The 19,224-nt window shown below is 44.7% G+C and overlaps 15 non-coding genes across 15 annotated transcripts; all 15 read left to right on the top strand.

Annotated features, from left to right (window-relative positions):
* The first annotated feature begins 128 nt into the window (after positions 1-128).
* On the top strand, positions 129-319 carry LOC141231628 (U2 spliceosomal RNA). The gene has a single exon (XR_012297941.1). It is a non-coding gene; the product is annotated as a U2 spliceosomal RNA (small nuclear RNA).
* Positions 320-1,434: 1,115 nt separating this feature from the next.
* LOC141231627 (U2 spliceosomal RNA) lies at positions 1,435-1,625 on the top strand. The gene has a single exon (XR_012297940.1). It is a non-coding gene; the product is annotated as a U2 spliceosomal RNA (small nuclear RNA).
* Positions 1,626-2,740: 1,115 nt separating this feature from the next.
* LOC141231626 (U2 spliceosomal RNA) lies at positions 2,741-2,931 on the top strand. The gene has a single exon (XR_012297939.1). It is a non-coding gene; the product is annotated as a U2 spliceosomal RNA (small nuclear RNA).
* A 1,115-nt stretch (positions 2,932-4,046) lies between these two features.
* LOC141231625 (U2 spliceosomal RNA) lies at positions 4,047-4,237 on the top strand. Its single transcript, XR_012297938.1, has one exon. It is a non-coding gene; the product is annotated as a U2 spliceosomal RNA (small nuclear RNA).
* A 1,115-nt stretch (positions 4,238-5,352) lies between these two features.
* LOC141231623 (U2 spliceosomal RNA) lies at positions 5,353-5,543 on the top strand. The gene has a single exon (XR_012297936.1). It is a non-coding gene; the product is annotated as a U2 spliceosomal RNA (small nuclear RNA).
* A 1,115-nt stretch (positions 5,544-6,658) lies between these two features.
* On the top strand, positions 6,659-6,849 carry LOC141231622 (U2 spliceosomal RNA). Its single transcript, XR_012297935.1, has one exon. It is a non-coding gene; the product is annotated as a U2 spliceosomal RNA (small nuclear RNA).
* Positions 6,850-7,964: 1,115 nt separating this feature from the next.
* LOC141231621 (U2 spliceosomal RNA) lies at positions 7,965-8,155 on the top strand. Its single transcript, XR_012297934.1, has one exon. It is a non-coding gene; the product is annotated as a U2 spliceosomal RNA (small nuclear RNA).
* Positions 8,156-9,270: 1,115 nt separating this feature from the next.
* LOC141231619 (U2 spliceosomal RNA) lies at positions 9,271-9,461 on the top strand. The gene has a single exon (XR_012297933.1). It is a non-coding gene; the product is annotated as a U2 spliceosomal RNA (small nuclear RNA).
* A 1,115-nt stretch (positions 9,462-10,576) lies between these two features.
* On the top strand, positions 10,577-10,767 carry LOC141231618 (U2 spliceosomal RNA). Its single transcript, XR_012297932.1, has one exon. It is a non-coding gene; the product is annotated as a U2 spliceosomal RNA (small nuclear RNA).
* A 1,115-nt stretch (positions 10,768-11,882) lies between these two features.
* On the top strand, positions 11,883-12,073 carry LOC141231616 (U2 spliceosomal RNA). The gene has a single exon (XR_012297930.1). It is a non-coding gene; the product is annotated as a U2 spliceosomal RNA (small nuclear RNA).
* A 1,115-nt stretch (positions 12,074-13,188) lies between these two features.
* Positions 13,189-13,379, top strand: LOC141231615 (U2 spliceosomal RNA). The gene has a single exon (XR_012297929.1). It is a non-coding gene; the product is annotated as a U2 spliceosomal RNA (small nuclear RNA).
* Positions 13,380-14,494: 1,115 nt separating this feature from the next.
* LOC141231614 (U2 spliceosomal RNA) lies at positions 14,495-14,685 on the top strand. The gene has a single exon (XR_012297928.1). It is a non-coding gene; the product is annotated as a U2 spliceosomal RNA (small nuclear RNA).
* A 1,115-nt stretch (positions 14,686-15,800) lies between these two features.
* Positions 15,801-15,991, top strand: LOC141231613 (U2 spliceosomal RNA). The gene has a single exon (XR_012297927.1). It is a non-coding gene; the product is annotated as a U2 spliceosomal RNA (small nuclear RNA).
* Positions 15,992-17,106: 1,115 nt separating this feature from the next.
* LOC141231612 (U2 spliceosomal RNA) lies at positions 17,107-17,297 on the top strand. The gene has a single exon (XR_012297926.1). It is a non-coding gene; the product is annotated as a U2 spliceosomal RNA (small nuclear RNA).
* Positions 17,298-18,412: 1,115 nt separating this feature from the next.
* Positions 18,413-18,603, top strand: LOC141231796 (U2 spliceosomal RNA). Its single transcript, XR_012298106.1, has one exon. It is a non-coding gene; the product is annotated as a U2 spliceosomal RNA (small nuclear RNA).
* The last annotated feature ends 621 nt before the right edge of the window (positions 18,604-19,224 follow it).

Genomic DNA, 19,224 nt, shown 5'->3' with positions numbered 1-19,224 from the left:
AAGTGCAGGCATGTAAGGGATCTAGAGGTTGACAACATGTCTTCTTAACGGGAGTCCAGGAGCTCATCTCCACAAATGGACTTTTCAGGATCCTTGGGTGGCTCCGTAGTTTGAAACCAATTCTGGTTATCGCTTCTCGGCCTTTTGGCTAAGATCAAGTGTAGTATCTGTTCTTATCAGTTTAATATCTGATACGTCCCCTATCTGGGGACCATATATTAAATGGATTTTTAGAACAGGGAGATGGAAAAAGAGCTTGCTCTGTCCACTCCACGCATTGACCTGGTATTGCAGTATCTCCAGGACCGGTGCACCCCTTCTTTAATGCAGTTTCTAAAATCAGAAAGAATTGAATTCAATGTTTTTTGTTCATTTTGCTTGTTTGTCGGATTTTGGGATGGACTCTTTGGCTTTGCTTTTCTTCTCCTCATTGGATTTTTCATGTTCAAAGTTGCAGAAGCCAGATTACAAGCTCATTTTGGTTCAACTTCAGCAACTGTGCATTGCATTGCCATGTAATGTGATGCAATGCTATCTTTCTAGCTCTCCCTTTTTACTTCCTTTTGGATAAACAGACATATTAGGCAAGCATTTTGGAGCTTTCACCTAAATAACTACAGGTGGTGAGATAAGCTGCACAATATAATTGACCTTTCAGTATATTGTTGCACACACACCATCTATTTAGCAAATGCCCTTGTTATCAACAGCAGCCTTTTAAACTCACCTGAGCTAACAGGTATGTGCGCTGGTTACTCTGCTGCGCTTAAAATTTCTTTTTTGGTTTGCTACAATGCCTTTTCTGAAACGTTGTCTCCTTCTGCTGGAACACTGACTTCTTTCATTTAATGCCTGCAGACTATAAAAGAGAACCCAACCCAAAAAGTTTGGTTGATTAGTCTGTGGCATTCTGTTAAACTGTTGCTTATGGCGGTCTCTGTGAGCTTCTCAGCGACATTCAGCCAGCCAGGTATCCTGCCTGCAGTAGATGGAATGTGGCAATGGAACGCTGGCTGCGCGTGTCATAATAGGCTCTGAGCCTTTATATACCTGTGCACAGCAGCAGCCACCTTCAGTCTGCTGCTGGACAGCCAGCAGCAGCAGCAGCAGGAGAGGTATGTAATCAGGAGCCCTCCTGCTAAGGGTAGACAGCTGCTCGTTCCACCCCACCCCCCGCCTTAATTGGTTCTCCTCCCTTCCAACGGTGTTGAGGCGGGTGGGAACAGCAGGGGGTGAAGGTGCTGTGTTTAAAGAGGTGGAGTTATGCAGATCTAAAACGCGTGGATTGCAGCAGCAGCAAGCCGAAAAGTGCAGGCATGTAAGGGATCTAGAGGTTGACAACATGTCTTCTTAACGGGAGTCCAGGAGCTCATCTCCACAAATGGACTTTTCAGGATCCTTGGGTGGCTCCGTAGTTTGAAACCAATTCTGGTTATCGCTTCTCGGCCTTTTGGCTAAGATCAAGTGTAGTATCTGTTCTTATCAGTTTAATATCTGATACGTCCCCTATCTGGGGACCATATATTAAATGGATTTTTAGAACAGGGAGATGGAAAAAGAGCTTGCTCTGTCCACTCCACGCATTGACCTGGTATTGCAGTATCTCCAGGACCGGTGCACCCCTTCTTTAATGCAGTTTCTAAAATCAGAAAGAATTGAATTCAATGTTTTTTGTTCATTTTGCTTGTTTGTCGGATTTTGGGATGGACTCTTTGGCTTTGCTTTTCTTCTCCTCATTGGATTTTTCATGTTCAAAGTTGCAGAAGCCAGATTACAAGCTCATTTTGGTTCAACTTCAGCAACTGTGCATTGCATTGCCATGTAATGTGATGCAATGCTATCTTTCTAGCTCTCCCTTTTTACTTCCTTTTGGATAAACAGACATATTAGGCAAGCATTTTGGAGCTTTCACCTAAATAACTACAGGTGGTGAGATAAGCTGCACAATATAATTGACCTTTCAGTATATTGTTGCACACACACCATCTATTTAGCAAATGCCCTTGTTATCAACAGCAGCCTTTTAAACTCACCTGAGCTAACAGGTATGTGCGCTGGTTACTCTGCTGCGCTTAAAATTTCTTTTTTGGTTTGCTACAATGCCTTTTCTGAAACGTTGTCTCCTTCTGCTGGAACACTGACTTCTTTCATTTAATGCCTGCAGACTATAAAAGAGAACCCAACCCAAAAAGTTTGGTTGATTAGTCTGTGGCATTCTGTTAAACTGTTGCTTATGGCGGTCTCTGTGAGCTTCTCAGCGACATTCAGCCAGCCAGGTATCCTGCCTGCAGTAGATGGAATGTGGCAATGGAACGCTGGCTGCACGTGTCATAATAGGCTCTGAGCCTTTATATACCTGTGCACAGCAGCAGCCACCTTCAGTCTGCTGCTGGACAGCCAGCAGCAGCAGCAGCAGGAGAGGTATGTAATCAGGAGCCCTCCTGCTAAGGGTAGACAGCTGCTCGTTCCACCCCACCCCCCGCCTTAATTGGTTCTCCTCCCTTCCAACGGTGTTGAGGCGGGTGGGAACAGCAGGGGGTGAAGGTGCTGTGTTTAAAGAGGTGGAGTTATGCAGATCTAAAACGCGTGGATTGCAGCAGCAGCAAGCCGAAAAGTGCAGGCATGTAAGGGATCTAGAGGTTGACAACATGTCTTCTTAACGGGAGTCCAGGAGCTCATCTCCACAAATGGACTTTTCAGGATCCTTGGGTGGCTCCGTAGTTTGAAACCAATTCTGGTTATCGCTTCTCGGCCTTTTGGCTAAGATCAAGTGTAGTATCTGTTCTTATCAGTTTAATATCTGATACGTCCCCTATCTGGGGACCATATATTAAATGGATTTTTAGAACAGGGAGATGGAAAAAGAGCTTGCTCTGTCCACTCCACGCATTGACCTGGTATTGCAGTATCTCCAGGACCGGTGCACCCCTTCTTTAATGCAGTTTCTAAAATCAGAAAGAATTGAATTCAATGTTTTTTGTTCATTTTGCTTGTTTGTCGGATTTTGGGATGGACTCTTTGGCTTTGCTTTTCTTCTGCTCATTGGATTTTTCATGTTCAAAGTTGCAGAAGCCAGATTACAAGCTCATTTTGGTTCAACTTCAGCAACTGTGCATTGCATTGCCATGTAATGTGATGCAATGCTATCTTTCTAGCTCTCCCTTTTTACTTCCTTTTGGATAAACAGACATATTAGGCAAGCATTTTGGAGCTTTCACCTAAATAACTACAGGTGGTGAGATAAGCTGCACAATATAATTGACCTTTCAGTATATTGTTGCACACACACCATCTATTTAGCAAATGCCCTTGTTATCAACAGCAGCCTTTTAAACTCACCTGAGCTAACAGGTATGTGCGCTGGTTACTCTGCTGCGCTTAAAATTTCTTTTTTGGTTTGCTACAATGCCTTTTCTGAAACGTTGTCTCCTTCTGCTGGAACACTGACTTCTTTCATTTAATGCCTGCAGACTATAAAAGAGAACCCAACCCAAAAAGTTTGGTTGATTAGTCTGTGGCATTCTGTTAAACTGTTGCTTATGGCGGTCTCTGTGAGCTTCTCAGCGACATTCAGCCAGCCAGGTATCCTGCCTGCAGTAGATGGAATGTGGCAATGGAACGCTGGCTGCGCGTGTCATAATAGGCTCTGAGCCTTTATATACCTGTGCACAGCAGCAGCCACCTTCAGTCTGCTGCTGGACAGCCAGCAGCAGCAGCAGCAGGAGAGGTATGTAATCAGGAGCCCTCCTGCTAAGGGTAGACAGCTGCTCGTTCCACCCCACCCCCCGCCTTAATTGGTTCTCCTCCCTTCCAACGGTGTTGAGGCGGGTGGGAACAGCAGGGGGTGAAGGTGCTGTGTTTAAAGAGGTGGAGTTATGCAGATCTAAAACGCGTGGATTGCAGCAGCAGCAAGCCGAAAAGTGCAGGCATGTAAGGGATCTAGAGGTTGACAACATGTCTTCTTAACGGGAGTCCAGGAGCTCATCTCCACAAATGGACTTTTCAGGATCCTTGGGTGGCTCCGTAGTTTGAAACCAATTCTGGTTATCGCTTCTCGGCCTTTTGGCTAAGATCAAGTGTAGTATCTGTTCTTATCAGTTTAATATCTGATACGTCCCCTATCTGGGGACCATATATTAAATGGATTTTTAGAACAGGGAGATGGAAAAAGAGCTTGCTCTGTCCACTCCACGCATTGACCTGGTATTGCAGTATCTCCAGGACCGGTGCACCCCTTCTTTAATGCAGTTTCTAAAATCAGAAAGAATTGAATTCAATGTTTTTTGTTCATTTTGCTTGTTTGTCGGATTTTGGGATGGACTCTTTGGCTTTGCTTTTCTTCTCCTCATTGGATTTTTCATGTTCAAAGTTGCAGAAGCCAGATTACAAGCTCATTTTGGTTCAACTTCAGCAACTGTGCATTGCATTGCCATGTAATGTGATGCAATGCTATCTTTCTAGCTCTCCCTTTTTACTTCCTTTTGGATAAACAGACATATTAGGCAAGCATTTTGGAGCTTTCACCTAAATAACTACAGGTGGTGAGATAAGCTGCACAATATAATTGACCTTTCAGTATATTGTTGCACACACACCATCTATTTAGCAAATGCCCTTGTTATCAACAGCAGCCTTTTAAACTCACCTGAGCTAACAGGTATGTGCGCTGGTTACTCTGCTGCGCTTAAAATTTCTTTTTTGGTTTGCTACAATGCCTTTTCTGAAACGTTGTCTCCTTCTGCTGGAACACTGACTTCTTTCATTTAATGCCTGCAGACTATAAAAGAGAACCCAACCCAAAAAGTTTGGTTGATTAGTCTGTGGCATTCTGTTAAACTGTTGCTTATGGCGGTCTCTGTGAGCTTCTCAGCGACATTCAGCCAGCCAGGTATCCTGCCTGCAGTAGATGGAATGTGGCAATGGAACGCTGGCTGCGCGTGTCATAATAGGCTCTGAGCCTTTATATACCTGTGCACAGCAGCAGCCACCTTCAGTCTGCTGCTGGACAGCCAGCAGCAGCAGCAGCAGGAGAGGTATGTAATCAGGAGCCCTCCTGCTAAGGGTAGACAGCTGCTCGTTCCACCCCACCCCCCGCCTTAATTGGTTCTCCTCCCTTCCAACGGTGTTGAGGCGGGTGGGAACAGCAGGGGGTGAAGGTGCTGTGTTTAAAGAGGTGGAGTTATGCAGATCTAAAACGCGTGGATTGCAGCAGCAGCAAGCCGAAAAGTGCAGGCATGTAAGGGATCTAGAGGTTGACAACATGTCTTCTTAACGGGAGTCCAGGAGCTCATCTCCACAAATGGACTTTTCAGGATCCTTGGGTGGCTCCGTAGTTTGAAACCAATTCTGGTTATCGCTTCTCGGCCTTTTGGCTAAGATCAAGTGTAGTATCTGTTCTTATCAGTTTAATATCTGATACGTCCCCTATCTGGGGACCATATATTAAATGGATTTTTAGAACAGGGAGATGGAAAAAGAGCTTGCTCTGTCCACTCCACGCATTGACCTGGTATTGCAGTATCTCCAGGACCGGTGCACCCCTTCTTTAATGCAGTTTCTAAAATCAGAAAGAATTGAATTCAATGTTTTTTGTTCATTTTGCTTGTTTGTCGGATTTTGGGATGGACTCTTTGGCTTTGCTTTTCTTCTCCTCATTGGATTTTTCATGTTCAAAGTTGCAGAAGCCAGATTACAAGCTCATTTTGGTTCAACTTCAGCAACTGTGCATTGCATTGCCATGTAATGTGATGCAATGCTATCTTTCTAGCTCTCCCTTTTTACTTCCTTTTGGATAAACAGACATATTAGGCAAGCATTTTGGAGCTTTCACCTAAATAACTACAGGTGGTGAGATAAGCTGCACAATATAATTGACCTTTCAGTATATTGTTGCACACACACCATCTATTTAGCAAATGCCCTTGTTATCAACAGCAGCCTTTTAAACTCACCTGAGCTAACAGGTATGTGCGCTGGTTACTCTGCTGCGCTTAAAATTTCTTTTTTGGTTTGCTACAATGCCTTTTCTGAAACGTTGTCTCCTTCTGCTGGAACACTGACTTCTTTCATTTAATGCCTGCAGACTATAAAAGAGAACCCAACCCAAAAAGTTTGGTTGATTAGTCTGTGGCATTCTGTTAAACTGTTGCTTATGGCGGTCTCTGTGAGCTTCTCAGCGACATTCAGCCAGCCAGGTATCCTGCCTGCAGTAGATGGAATGTGGCAATGGAACGCTGGCTGCACGTGTCATAATAGGCTCTGAGCCTTTATATACCTGTGCACAGCAGCAGCCACCTTCAGTCTGCTGCTGGACAGCCAGCAGCAGCAGCAGCAGGAGAGGTATGTAATCAGGAGCCCTCCTGCTAAGGGTAGACAGCTGCTCGTTCCACCCCACCCCCCGCCTTAATTGGTTCTCCTCCCTTCCAACGGTGTTGAGGCGGGTGGGAACAGCAGGGGGTGAAGGTGCTGTGTTTAAAGAGGTGGAGTTATGCAGATCTAAAACGCGTGGATTGCAGCAGCAGCAAGCCGAAAAGTGCAGGCATGTAAGGGATCTAGAGGTTGACAACATGTCTTCTTAACGGGAGTCCAGGAGCTCATCTCCACAAATGGACTTTTCAGGATCCTTGGGTGGCTCCGTAGTTTGAAACCAATTCTGGTTATCGCTTCTCGGCCTTTTGGCTAAGATCAAGTGTAGTATCTGTTCTTATCAGTTTAATATCTGATACGTCCCCTATCTGGGGACCATATATTAAATGGATTTTTAGAACAGGGAGATGGAAAAAGAGCTTGCTCTGTCCACTCCACGCATTGACCTGGTATTGCAGTATCTCCAGGACCGGTGCACCCCTTCTTTAATGCAGTTTCTAAAATCAGAAAGAATTGAATTCAATGTTTTTTGTTCATTTTGCTTGTTTGTCGGATTTTGGGATGGACTCTTTGGCTTTGCTTTTCTTCTGCTCATTGGATTTTTCATGTTCAAAGTTGCAGAAGCCAGATTACAAGCTCATTTTGGTTCAACTTCAGCAACTGTGCATTGCATTGCCATGTAATGTGATGCAATGCTATCTTTCTAGCTCTCCCTTTTTACTTCCTTTTGGATAAACAGACATATTAGGCAAGCATTTTGGAGCTTTCACCTAAATAACTACAGGTGGTGAGATAAGCTGCACAATATAATTGACCTTTCAGTATATTGTTGCACACACACCATCTATTTAGCAAATGCCCTTGTTATCAACAGCAGCCTTTTAAACTCACCTGAGCTAACAGGTATGTGCGCTGGTTACTCTGCTGCGCTTAAAATTTCTTTTTTGGTTTGCTACAATGCCTTTTCTGAAACGTTGTCTCCTTCTGCTGGAACACTGACTTCTTTCATTTAATGCCTGCAGACTATAAAAGAGAACCCAACCCAAAAAGTTTGGTTGATTAGTCTGTGGCATTCTGTTAAACTGTTGCTTATGGCGGTCTCTGTGAGCTTCTCAGCGACATTCAGCCAGCCAGGTATCCTGCCTGCAGTAGATGGAATGTGGCAATGGAACGCTGGCTGCGCGTGTCATAATAGGCTCTGAGCCTTTATATACCTGTGCACAGCAGCAGCCACCTTCAGTCTGCTGCTGGACAGCCAGCAGCAGCAGCAGCAGGAGAGGTATGTAATCAGTAGCCCTCCTGCTAAGGGTAGACAGCTGCTCGTTCCACCCCACCCCCCGCCTTAATTGGTTCTCCTCCCTTCCAACGGTGTTGAGGCGGGTGGGAACAGCAGGGGGTGAAGGTGCTGTGTTTAAAGAGGTGGAGTTATGCAGATCTAAAACGCGTGGATTGCAGCAGCAGCAAGCCGAAAAGTGCAGGCATGTAAGGGATCTAGAGGTTGACAACATGTCTTCTTAACGGGAGTCCAGGAGCTCATCTCCACAAATGGACTTTTCAGGATCCTTGGGTGGCTCCGTAGTTTGAAACCAATTCTGGTTATCGCTTCTCGGCCTTTTGGCTAAGATCAAGTGTAGTATCTGTTCTTATCAGTTTAATATCTGATACGTCCCCTATCTGGGGACCATATATTAAATGGATTTTTAGAACAGGGAGATGGAAAAAGAGCTTGCTCTGTCCACTCCACGCATTGACCTGGTATTGCAGTATCTCCAGGACCGGTGCACCCCTTCTTTAATGCAGTTTCTAAAATCAGAAAGAATTGAATTCAATGTTTTTTGTTCATTTTGCTTGTTTGTCGGATTTTGGGATGGACTCTTTGGCTTTGCTTTTCTTCTCCTCATTGGATTTTTCATGTTCAAAGTTGCAGAAGCCAGATTACAAGCTCATTTTGGTTCAACTTCAGCAACTGTGCATTGCATTGCCATGTAATGTGATGCAATGCTATCTTTCTAGCTCTCCCTTTTTACTTCCTTTTGGATAAACAGACATATTAGGCAAGCATTTTGGAGCTTTCACCTAAATAACTACAGGTGGTGAGATAAGCTGCACAATATAATTGACCTTTCAGTATATTGTTGCACACACACCATCTATTTAGCAAATGCCCTTGTTATCAACAGCAGCCTTTTAAACTCACCTGAGCTAACAGGTATGTGCGCTGGTTACTCTGCTGCGCTTAAAATTTCTTTTTTGGTTTGCTACAATGCCTTTTCTGAAACGTTGTCTCCTTCTGCTGGAACACTGACTTCTTTCATTTAATGCCTGCAGACTATAAAAGAGAACCCAACCCAAAAAGTTTGGTTGATTAGTCTGTGGCATTCTGTTAAACTGTTGCTTATGGCGGTCTCTGTGAGCTTCTCAGCGACATTCAGCCAGCCAGGTATCCTGCCTGCAGTAGATGGAATGTGGCAATGGAACGCTGGCTGCGCGTGTCATAATAGGCTCTGAGCCTTTATATACCTGTGCACAGCAGCAGCCACCTTCAGTCTGCTGCTGGACAGCCAGCAGCAGCAGCAGCAGGAGAGGTATGTAATCAGGAGCCCTCCTGCTAAGGGTAGACAGCTGCTCGTTCCACCCCACCCCCCGCCTTAATTGGTTCTCCTCCCTTCCAACGGTGTTGAGGCGGGTGGGAACAGCAGGGGGTGAAGGTGCTGTGTTTAAAGAGGTGGAGTTATGCAGATCTAAAACGCGTGGATTGCAGCAGCAGCAAGCCGAAAAGTGCAGGCATGTAAGGGATCTAGAGGTTGACAACATGTCTTCTTAACGGGAGTCCAGGAGCTCATCTCCACAAATGGACTTTTCAGGATCCTTGGGTGGCTCCGTAGTTTGAAACCAATTCTGGTTATCGCTTCTCGGCCTTTTGGCTAAGATCAAGTGTAGTATCTGTTCTTATCAGTTTAATATCTGATACGTCCCCTATCTGGGGACCATATATTAAATGGATTTTTAGAACAGGGAGATGGAAAAAGAGCTTGCTCTGTCCACTCCACGCATTGACCTGGTATTGCAGTATCTCCAGGACCGGTGCACCCCTTCTTTAATGCAGTTTCTAAAATCAGAAAGAATTGAATTCAATGTTTTTTGTTCATTTTGCTTGTTTGTCGGATTTTGGGATGGACTCTTTGGCTTTGCTTTTCTTCTCCTCATTGGATTTTTCATGTTCAAAGTTGCAGAAGCCAGATTACAAGCTCATTTTGGTTCAACTTCAGCAACTGTGCATTGCATTGCCATGTAATGTGATGCAATGCTATCTTTCTAGCTCTCCCTTTTTACCTCCTTTTGGATAAACAGACATATTAGGCAAGCATTTTGGAGCTTTCACCTAAATAACTACAGGTGGTGAGATAAGCTGCACAATATAATTGACCTTTCAGTATATTGTTGCACACACACCATCTATTTAGCAAATGCCCTTGTTATCAACAGCAGCCTTTTAAACTCACCTGAGCTAACAGGTATGTGCGCTGGTTACTCTGCTGCGCTTAAAATTTCTTTTTTGGTTTGCTACAATGCCTTTTCTGAAACGTTGTCTCCTTCTGCTGGAACACTGACTTCTTTCATTTAATGCCTGCAGACTATAAAAGAGAACCCAACCCAAAAAGTTTGGTTGATTAGTCTGTGGCATTCTGTTAAACTGTTGCTTATGGCGGTCTCTGTGAGCTTCTCAGCGACATTCAGCCAGCCAGGTATCCTGCCTGCAGTAGATGGAATGTGGCAATGGAACGCTGGCTGCGCGTGTCATAATAGGCTCTGAGCCTTTATATACCTGTGCACAGCAGCAGCCACCTTCAGTCTGCTGCTGGACAGCCAGCAGCAGCAGCAGCAGGAGAGGTATGTAATCAGGAGCCCTCCTGCTAAGGGTAGACAGCTGCTCGTTCCACCCCACCCCCCGCCTTAATTGGTTCTCCTCCCTTCCAACGGTGTTGAGGCGGGTGGGAACAGCAGGGGGTGAAGGTGCTGTGTTTAAAGAGGTGGAGTTATGCAGATCTAAAACGCGTGGATTGCAGCAGCAGCAAGCCGAAAAGTGCAGGCATGTAAGGGATCTAGAGGTTGACAACATGTCTTCTTAACGGGAGTCCAGGAGCTCATCTCCACAAATGGACTTTTCAGGATCCTTGGGTGGCTCCGTAGTTTGAAACCAATTCTGGTTATCGCTTCTCGGCCTTTTGGCTAAGATCAAGTGTAGTATCTGTTCTTATCAGTTTAATATCTGATACGTCCCCTATCTGGGGACCATATATTAAATGGATTTTTAGAACAGGGAGATGGAAAAAGAGCTTGCTCTGTCCACTCCACGCATTGACCTGGTATTGCAGTATCTCCAGGACCGGTGCACCCCTTCTTTAATGCAGTTTCTAAAATCAGAAAGAATTGAATTCAATGTTTTTTGTTCATTTTGCTTGTTTGTCGGATTTTGGGATGGACTCTTTGGCTTTGCTTTTCTTCTCCTCATTGGATTTTTCATGTTCAAAGTTGCAGAAGCCAGATTACAAGCTCATTTTGGTTCAACTTCAGCAACTGTGCATTGCATTGCCATGTAATGTGATGCAATGCTATCTTTCTAGCTCTCCCTTTTTACTTCCTTTTGGATAAACAGACATATTAGGCAAGCATTTTGGAGCTTTCACCTAAATAACTACAGGTGGTGAGATAAGCTGCACAATATAATTGACCTTTCAGTATATTGTTGCACACACACCATCTATTTAGCAAATGCCCTTGTTATCAACAGCAGCCTTTTAAACTCACCTGAGCTAACAGGTATGTGCGCTGGTTACTCTGCTGCGCTTAAAATTTCTTTTTTGGTTTGCTACAATGCCTTTTCTGAAACGTTGTCTCCTTCTGCTGGAACACTGACTTCTTTCATTTAATGCCTGCAGACTATAAAAGAGAACCCAACCCAAAAAGTTTGGTTGATTAGTCTGTGGCATTCTGTTAAACTGTTGCTTATGGCGGTCTCTGTGAGCTTCTCAGCGACATTCAGCCAGCCAGGTATCCTGCCTGCAGTAGATGGAATGTGGCAATGGAACGCTGGCTGCACGTGTCATAATAGGCTCTGAGCCTTTATATACCTGTGCACAGCAGCAGCCACCTTCAGTCTGCTGCTGGACAGCCAGCAGCAGCAGCAGCAGGAGAGGTATGTAATCAGGAGCCCTCCTGCTAAGGGTAGACAGCTGCTCGTTCCACCCCACCCCCCGCCTTAATTGGTTCTCCTCCCTTCCAACGGTGTTGAGGCGGGTGGGAACAGCAGGGGGTGAAGGTGCTGTGTTTAAAGAGGTGGAGTTATGCAGATCTAAAACGCGTGGATTGCAGCAGCAGCAAGCCGAAAAGTGCAGGCATGTAAGGGATCTAGAGGTTGACAACATGTCTTCTTAACGGGAGTCCAGGAGCTCATCTCCACAAATGGACTTTTCAGGATCCTTGGGTGGCTCCGTAGTTTGAAACCAATTCTGGTTATCGCTTCTCGGCCTTTTGGCTAAGATCAAGTGTAGTATCTGTTCTTATCAGTTTAATATCTGATACGTCCCCTATCTGGGGACCATATATTAAATGGATTTTTAGAACAGGGAGATGGAAAAAGAGCTTGCTCTGTCCACTCCACGCATTGACCTGGTATTGCAGTATCTCCAGGACCGGTGCACCCCTTCTTTAATGCAGTTTCTAAAATCAGAAAGAATTGAATTCAATGTTTTTTGTTCATTTTGCTTGTTTGTCGGATTTTGGGATGGACTCTTTGGCTTTGCTTTTCTTCTCCTCATTGGATTTTTCATGTTCAAAGTTGCAGAAGCCAGATTACAAGCTCATTTTGGTTCAACTTCAGCAACTGTGCATTGCATTGCCATGTAATGTGATGCAATGCTATCTTTCTAGCTCTCCCTTTTTACTTCCTTTTGGATAAACAGACATATTAGGCAAGCATTTTGGAGCTTTCACCTAAATAACTACAGGTGGTGAGATAAGCTGCACAATATAATTGACCTTTCAGTATATTGTTGCACACACACCATCTATTTAGCAAATGCCCTTGTTATCAACAGCAGCCTTTTAAACTCACCTGAGCTAACAGGTATGTGCGCTGGTTACTCTGCTGCGCTTAAAATTTCTTTTTTGGTTTGCTACAATGCCTTTTCTGAAATGTTGTCTCCTTCTGCTGGAACACTGACTTCTTTCATTTAATGCCTGCAGACTATAAAAGAGAACCCAACCCAAAAAGTTTGGTTGATTAGTCTGTGGCATTCTGTTAAACTGTTGCTTATGGCGGTCTCTGTGAGCTTCTCAGCGACATTCAGCCAGCCAGGTATCCTGCCTGCAGTAGATGGAATGTGGCAATGGAACGCTGGCTGCGCGTGTCATAATAGGCTCTGAGCCTTTATATACCTCTGCACAGCAGCAGCCACCTTCAGTCTGCTGCTGGACAGCCAGCAGCAGCAGCAGCAGGAGAGGTATGTAATCAGGAGCCCTCCTGCTAAGGGTAGACAGCTGCTCGTTCCACCCCACCCCCCGCCTTAATTGGTTCTCCTCCCTTCCAACGGTGTTGAGGCGGGTGGGAACAGCAGGGGGTGAAGGTGCTGTGTTTAAAGAGGTGGAGTTATGCAGATCTAAAACGCGTGGATTGCAGCAGCAGCAAGCCGAAAAGTGCAGGCATGTAAGGGATCTAGAGGTTGACAACATGTCTTCTTAACGGGAGTCCAGGAGCTCATCTCCACAAATGGACTTTTCAGGATCCTTGGGTGGCTCCGTAGTTTGAAACCAATTCTGGCTATCGCTTCTCGGCCTTTTGGCTAAGATCAAGTGTAGTATCTGTTCTTATCAGTTTAATATCTGATACGTCCCCTATCTGGGGACCATATATTAAATGGATTTTTAGAACAGGGAGATGGAAAAAGAGCTTGCTCTGTCCACTCCACGCATTGACCTGGTATTGCAGTATCTCCAGGACCGGTGCACCCCTTCTTTAATGCAGTTTCTAAAATCAGAAAGAATTGAATTCAATGTTTTTTGTTCATTTTGCTTGTTTGTCGGATTTTGGGATGGACTCTTTGGCTTTGCTTTTCTTCTCCTCATTGGATTTTTCATGTTCAAAGTTGCAGAAGCCAGATTACAAGCTCATTTTGGTTCAACTTCAGCAACTGTGCATTGCATTGCCATGTAATGTGATGCAATGCTATCTTTCTAGCTCTCCCTTTTTACTTCCTTTTGGATAAACAGACATATTAGGCAAGCATTTTGGAGCTTTCACCTAAATAACTACAGGTGGTGAGATAAGCTGCACAATATAATTGACCTTTCAGTATATTGTTGCACACACACCATCTATTTAGCAAATGCCCTTGTTATCAACAGCAGCCTTTTAAACTCACCTGAGCTAACAGGTATGTGCGCTGGTTACTCTGCTGCGCTTAAAATTTCTTTTTTGGTTTGCTACAATGCCTTTTCTGAAACGTTGTCTCCTTCTGCTGGAACACTGACTTCTTTCATTTAATGCCTGCAGACTATAAAAGAGAACCCAACCCAAAAAGTTTGGTTGATTAGTCTGTGGCATTCTGTTAAACTGTTGCTTATGGCGGTCTCTGTGAGCTTCTCAGCGACATTCAGCCAGCCAGGTATCCTGCCTGCAGTAGATGGAATGTGGCAATGGAACGCTGGCTGCGCGTGTCATAATAGGCTCTGAGCCTTTATATACCTGTGCACAGCAGCAGCCACCTTCAGTCTGCTGCTGGACAGCCAGCAGCAGCAGCAGCAGGAGAGGTATGTAATCAGGAGCCCTCCTGCTAAGGGTAGACAGCTGCTCGTTCCACCCCACCCCCCGCCTTAATTGGTTCTCCTCCCTTCCAACGGTGTTGAGGCGGGTGGGAACAGCAGGGGGTGAAGGTGCTGTGTTTAAAGAGGTGGAGTTATGCAGATCTAAAACGCGTGGATTGCAGCAGCAGCAAGCCGAAAAGTGCAGGCATGTAAGGGATCTAGAGGTTGACAACATGTCTTCTTAACGGGAGTCCAGGAGCTCATCTCCACAAATGGACTTTTCAGGATCCTTGGGTGGCTCCGTAGTTTGAAACCAATTCTGGTTATCGCTTCTCGGCCTTTTGGCTAAGATCAAGTGTAGTATCTGTTCTTATCAGTTTAATATCTGATACGTCCCCTATCTGGGGACCATATATTAAATGGATTTTTAGAACAGGGAGATGGAAAAAGAGCTTGCTCTGTCCACTCCACGCATTGACCTGGTATTGCAGTATCTCCAGGACCGGTGCACCCCTTCTTTAATGCAGTTTCTAAAATCAGAAAGAATTGAATTCAATGTTTTTTGTTCATTTTGCTTGTTTGTCGGATTTTGGGATGGACTCTTTGGCTTTGCTTTTCTTCTCCTCATTGGATTTTTCATGTTCAAAGTTGCAGAAGCCAGATTACAAGCTCATTTTGGTTCAACTTCAGCAACTGTGCATTGCATTGCCATGTAATGTGATGCAATGCTATCTTTCTAGCTCTCCCTTTTTACTTCCTTTTGGATAAACAGACATATTAGGCAAGCATTTTGGAGCTTTCACCTAAATAACTACAGGTGGTGAGATAAGCTGCACAATATAATTGACCTTTCAGTATATTGTTGCACACACACCATCTATTTAGCAAATGCCCTTGTTATCAACAGCAGCCTTTTAAACTCACCTGAGCTAACAGGTATGTGCGCTGGTTACTCTGCTGCGCTTAAAATTTCTTTTTTGGTTTGCTACAATGCCTTTTCTGAAACGTTGTCTCCTTCTGCTGGAACACTGACTTCTTTCATTTAATGCCTGCAGACTATAAAAGAGAACCCAACCCAAAAAGTTTGGTTGATTAGTCTGTGGCATTCTGTTAAACTGTTGCTTATGGCGGTCTCTGTGAGCTTCTCAGCGACATTCAGCCAGCCAGGTATCCTGCCTGCAGTAGATGGAATGTGGCAATGGAACGCTGGCTGCGCGTGTCATAATAGGCTCTGAGCCTTTATATACCTGTGCACAGCAGCAGCCACCTTCAGTCTGCTGCTGGACAGCCAGCAGCAGCAGCAGCAGGAGAGGTATGTAATCAGGAGCCCTCCTGCTAAGGGTAGACAGCTGCTCGTTCCACCCCACCCCCCGCCTTAATTGGTTCTCCTCCCTTCCAACGGTGTTGAGGCGGGTGGGAACAGCAGGGGGTGAAGGTGCTGTGTTTAAAGAGGTGGAGTTATGCAGATCTAAAACGCGTGGATTGCAGCAGCAGCAAGCCGAAAAGTGCAGGCATGTAAGGGATCTAGAGGTTGACAACATGTCTTCTTAACGGGAGTCCAGGAGCTCATCTCCACAAATGGACTTTTCAGGATCCTTGGGTGGCTCCGTAGTTTGAAACCAATTCTGGTTATCGCTTCTCGGCCTTTTGGCTAAGATCAAGTGTAGTATCTGTTCTTATCAGTTTAATATCTGATACGTCCCCTATCTGGGGACCATATATTAAATGGATTTTTAGAACAGGGAGATGGAAAAAGAGCTTGCTCTGTCCACTCCACGCATTGACCTGGTATTGCAGTATCTCCAGGACCGGTGCACCCCTTCTTTAATGCAGTTTCTAAAATCAGAAAGAATTGAATTCAATGTTTTTTGTTCATTTTGCTTGTTTGTCGGATTTTGGGATGGACTCTTTGGCTTTGCTTTTCTTCTCCTCATTGGATTTTTCATGTTCAAAGTTGCAGAAGCCAGATTACAAGCTCATTTTGGTTCAACTTCAGCAACTGTGCATTGCATTGCCATGTAATGTGATGCAATGCTATCTTTCTAGCTCTCCCTTTTTACTTCCTTTTGGATAAACAGACATATTAGGCAAGCATTTTGGAGCTTTCACCTAAATAACTACAGGTGGTGAGATAAGCTGCACAATATAATTGACCTTTCAGTATATTGTTGCACACACACCATCTATTTAGCAAATGCCCTTGTTATCAACAGCAGCCTTTTAAACTCACCTGAGCTAACAGGTATGTGCGCTGGTTACTCTGCTGCGCTTAAAATTTCTTTTTTGGTTTGCTACAATGCCTTTTCTGAAACGTTGTCTCCTTCTGCTGGAACACTGACTTCTTTCATTTAATGCCTGCAGACTATAAAAGAGAACCCAACCCAAAAAGTTTGGTTGATTAGTCTGTGGCATTCTGTTAAACTGTTGCTTATGGCGGTCTCTGTGAGCTTCTCAGCGACATTCAGCCAGCCAGGTATCCTGCCTGCAGTAGATGGAATGTGGCAATGGAACGCTGGCTGCGCGTGTCATAATAGGCTCTGAGCCTTTATATACCTGTGCACAGCAGCAGCCACCTTCAGTCTGCTGCTGGACAGCCAGCAGCAGCAGCAGCAGGAGAGGTATGTAATCAGGAGCCCTCCTGCTAAGGGTAGACAGCTGCTCGTTCCACCCCACCCCCCGCCTTAATTGGTTCTCCTCCCTTCCAACGGTGTTGAGGCGGGTGGGAACAGCAGGGGGTGAAGGTGCTGTGTTTAAAGAGGTGGAGTTATGCAGATCTAAAACGCGTGGATTGCAGCAGCAGCAAGCCGAAAAGTGCAGGCATGTAAGGGATCTAGAGGTTGACAACATGTCTTCTTAACGGGAGTCCAGGAGCTCATCTCCACAAATGGACTTTTCAGGATCCTTGGGTGGCTCCGTAGTTTGAAACCAATTCTGGTTATCGCTTCTCGGCCTTTTGGCTAAGATCAAGTGTAGTATCTGTTCTTATCAGTTTAATATCTGATACGTCCCCTATCTGGGGACCATATATTAAATGGATTTTTAGAACAGGGAGATGGAAAAAGAGCTTGCTCTGTCCACTCCACGCATTGACCTGGTATTGCAGTATCTCCAGGACCGGTGCACCCCTTCTTTAATGCAGTTTCTAAAATCAGAAAGAATTAAATTCAATGTTTTTTGTTCATTTTGCTTGTTTGTCGGATTTTGGGATGGACTCTTTGGCTTTGCTTTTCTTCTCCTCATTGGATTTTTCATGTTCAAAGTTGCAGAAGCCAGATTACAAGCTCATTTTGGTTCAACTTCAGCAACTGTGCATTGCATTGCCATGTAATGTGATGCAATGCTATCTTTCTAGCTCTCCCTTTTTACTTCCTTTTGGATAAACAGACATATTAGGCAAGCATTTTGGAGCTTTCACCTAAATAACTACAGGTGGTGAGATAAGCTGCACAATATAATTGACCTTTCAGTATATTGTTGCACACACACCATCTATTTAGCAAATGCCCTTGTTATCAACAGCAGCCTTTTAAACTCACCTGAGCTAACAGGTATGTGCGCTGGTTACTCTGCTGCGCTTAAAATTTCTTTTTTGGTTTGCTACAATGCCTTTTCTGAAACGTTGTCTCCTTCTGCTGGAACACTGACTTCTTTCATTTAATGCCTGCAGACTATAAAAGAGAACCCAACCCAAAAAGTTTGGTTGATTAGTCTGTGGCATTCTGTTAAACTGTTGCTTATGGCGGTCTCTGTGAGCTTCTCAGCGACATTCAGCCAGCCAGGTATCCTGCCTGCAGTAGATGGAATGTGGCAATGGAACGCTGGCTGCGCGTGTCATAATAGGCTCTGAGCCTTTATATACCTCTGCACAGCAGCAGCCACCTTCAGTCTGCTGCTGGACAGCCAGCAGCAGCAGCAGCAGGAGAGGTATGTAATCAGGAGCCCTCCTGCTAAGGGTAGACAGCTGCTCGTTCCACCCCACCCCCCGCCTTAATTGGTTCTCCTCCCTTCCAACGGTGTTGAGGCGGGTGGGAACAGCAGGGGGTGAAGGTGCTGTGTTTAAAGAGGTGGAGTTATGCAGATCTAAAACGCGTGGATTGCAGCAGCAGCAAGCCGAAAAGTGCAGGCATGTAAGGGATCTAGAGGTTGACAACATGTCTTCTTAACGGGAGTCCAGGAGCTCATCTCCACAAATGGACTTTTCAGGATCCTTGGGTGGCTCCGTAGTTTGAAACCAATTCTGGTTATCGCTTCTCGGCCTTTTGGCTAAGATCAAGTGTAGTATCTGTTCTTATCAGTTTAATATCTGATATGTCCCATATCTGGGGACCATATATTAAATGGATTTTTAGAACAGGGAGATAGAAAAAGAGCTTGCTCTGTCCACTCCACGCATTGACCTGGTATTGCAGTATCTCCAGGACCGGTGCACCCCTTCTTTAATGCAGTTTCTAAAATCAGAAAGAATTGAATTCAATGTTTTTTGTTCATTTTGCTTGTTTGTCGGATTTTGGGATGGACTCTTTGGCTTTGCTTTTCTTCTCCTCATTGGATTTTTCATGTTCAAAGTTGCAGAAGCCAGATTACAAGCTCATTTTGGTTCAACTTCAGCAACTGTGCATTGCATTGCCATGTAATGTGATGCAATGCTATCTTTCTAGCTCTCCCTTTTTACTTCCTTTTGGATAAACAGACATATTAGGCAAGCATTTTGGAGCTTTCACCTAAATAACTACAGGTGGTGAGATAAGCTGCACAATATAATTGACCTTTCAGTATATTGTTGCACACACACCATCTATTTAGCAAATGCCCTTGTTATCAACAGCAGCCTTTTAAACTCACCTGAGCTAACAGGTATGTGCGCTGGTTACTCTGCTGCGCTTAAAATTTATTTTTTGGTTTGCTACAATGCCTTTTCTGAAACGTTGTCTCCTTCTGCTGGAACACTGACTTCTTTCATTTAATGCCTGCAGACTATAAAAGAGAACCCAACCCAAAAAGTTTGGTTGATTAGTCTGTGGCATTCTGTTAAACTGTTGCTTATGGCGGTCTCTG

This window comes from Phyllobates terribilis, unplaced genomic scaffold, assembly GCF_046119375.1.
Source record: "Phyllobates terribilis strain yellow unplaced genomic scaffold, ASM4611937v1 Scaffold_538__1_contigs__length_1162401, whole genome shotgun sequence".
NCBI classification, from domain to species: Eukaryota; Metazoa; Chordata; class Amphibia; order Anura; family Dendrobatidae; genus Phyllobates; species Phyllobates terribilis.
This window is presented reverse-complemented; position numbering and strand designations above follow the sequence as displayed.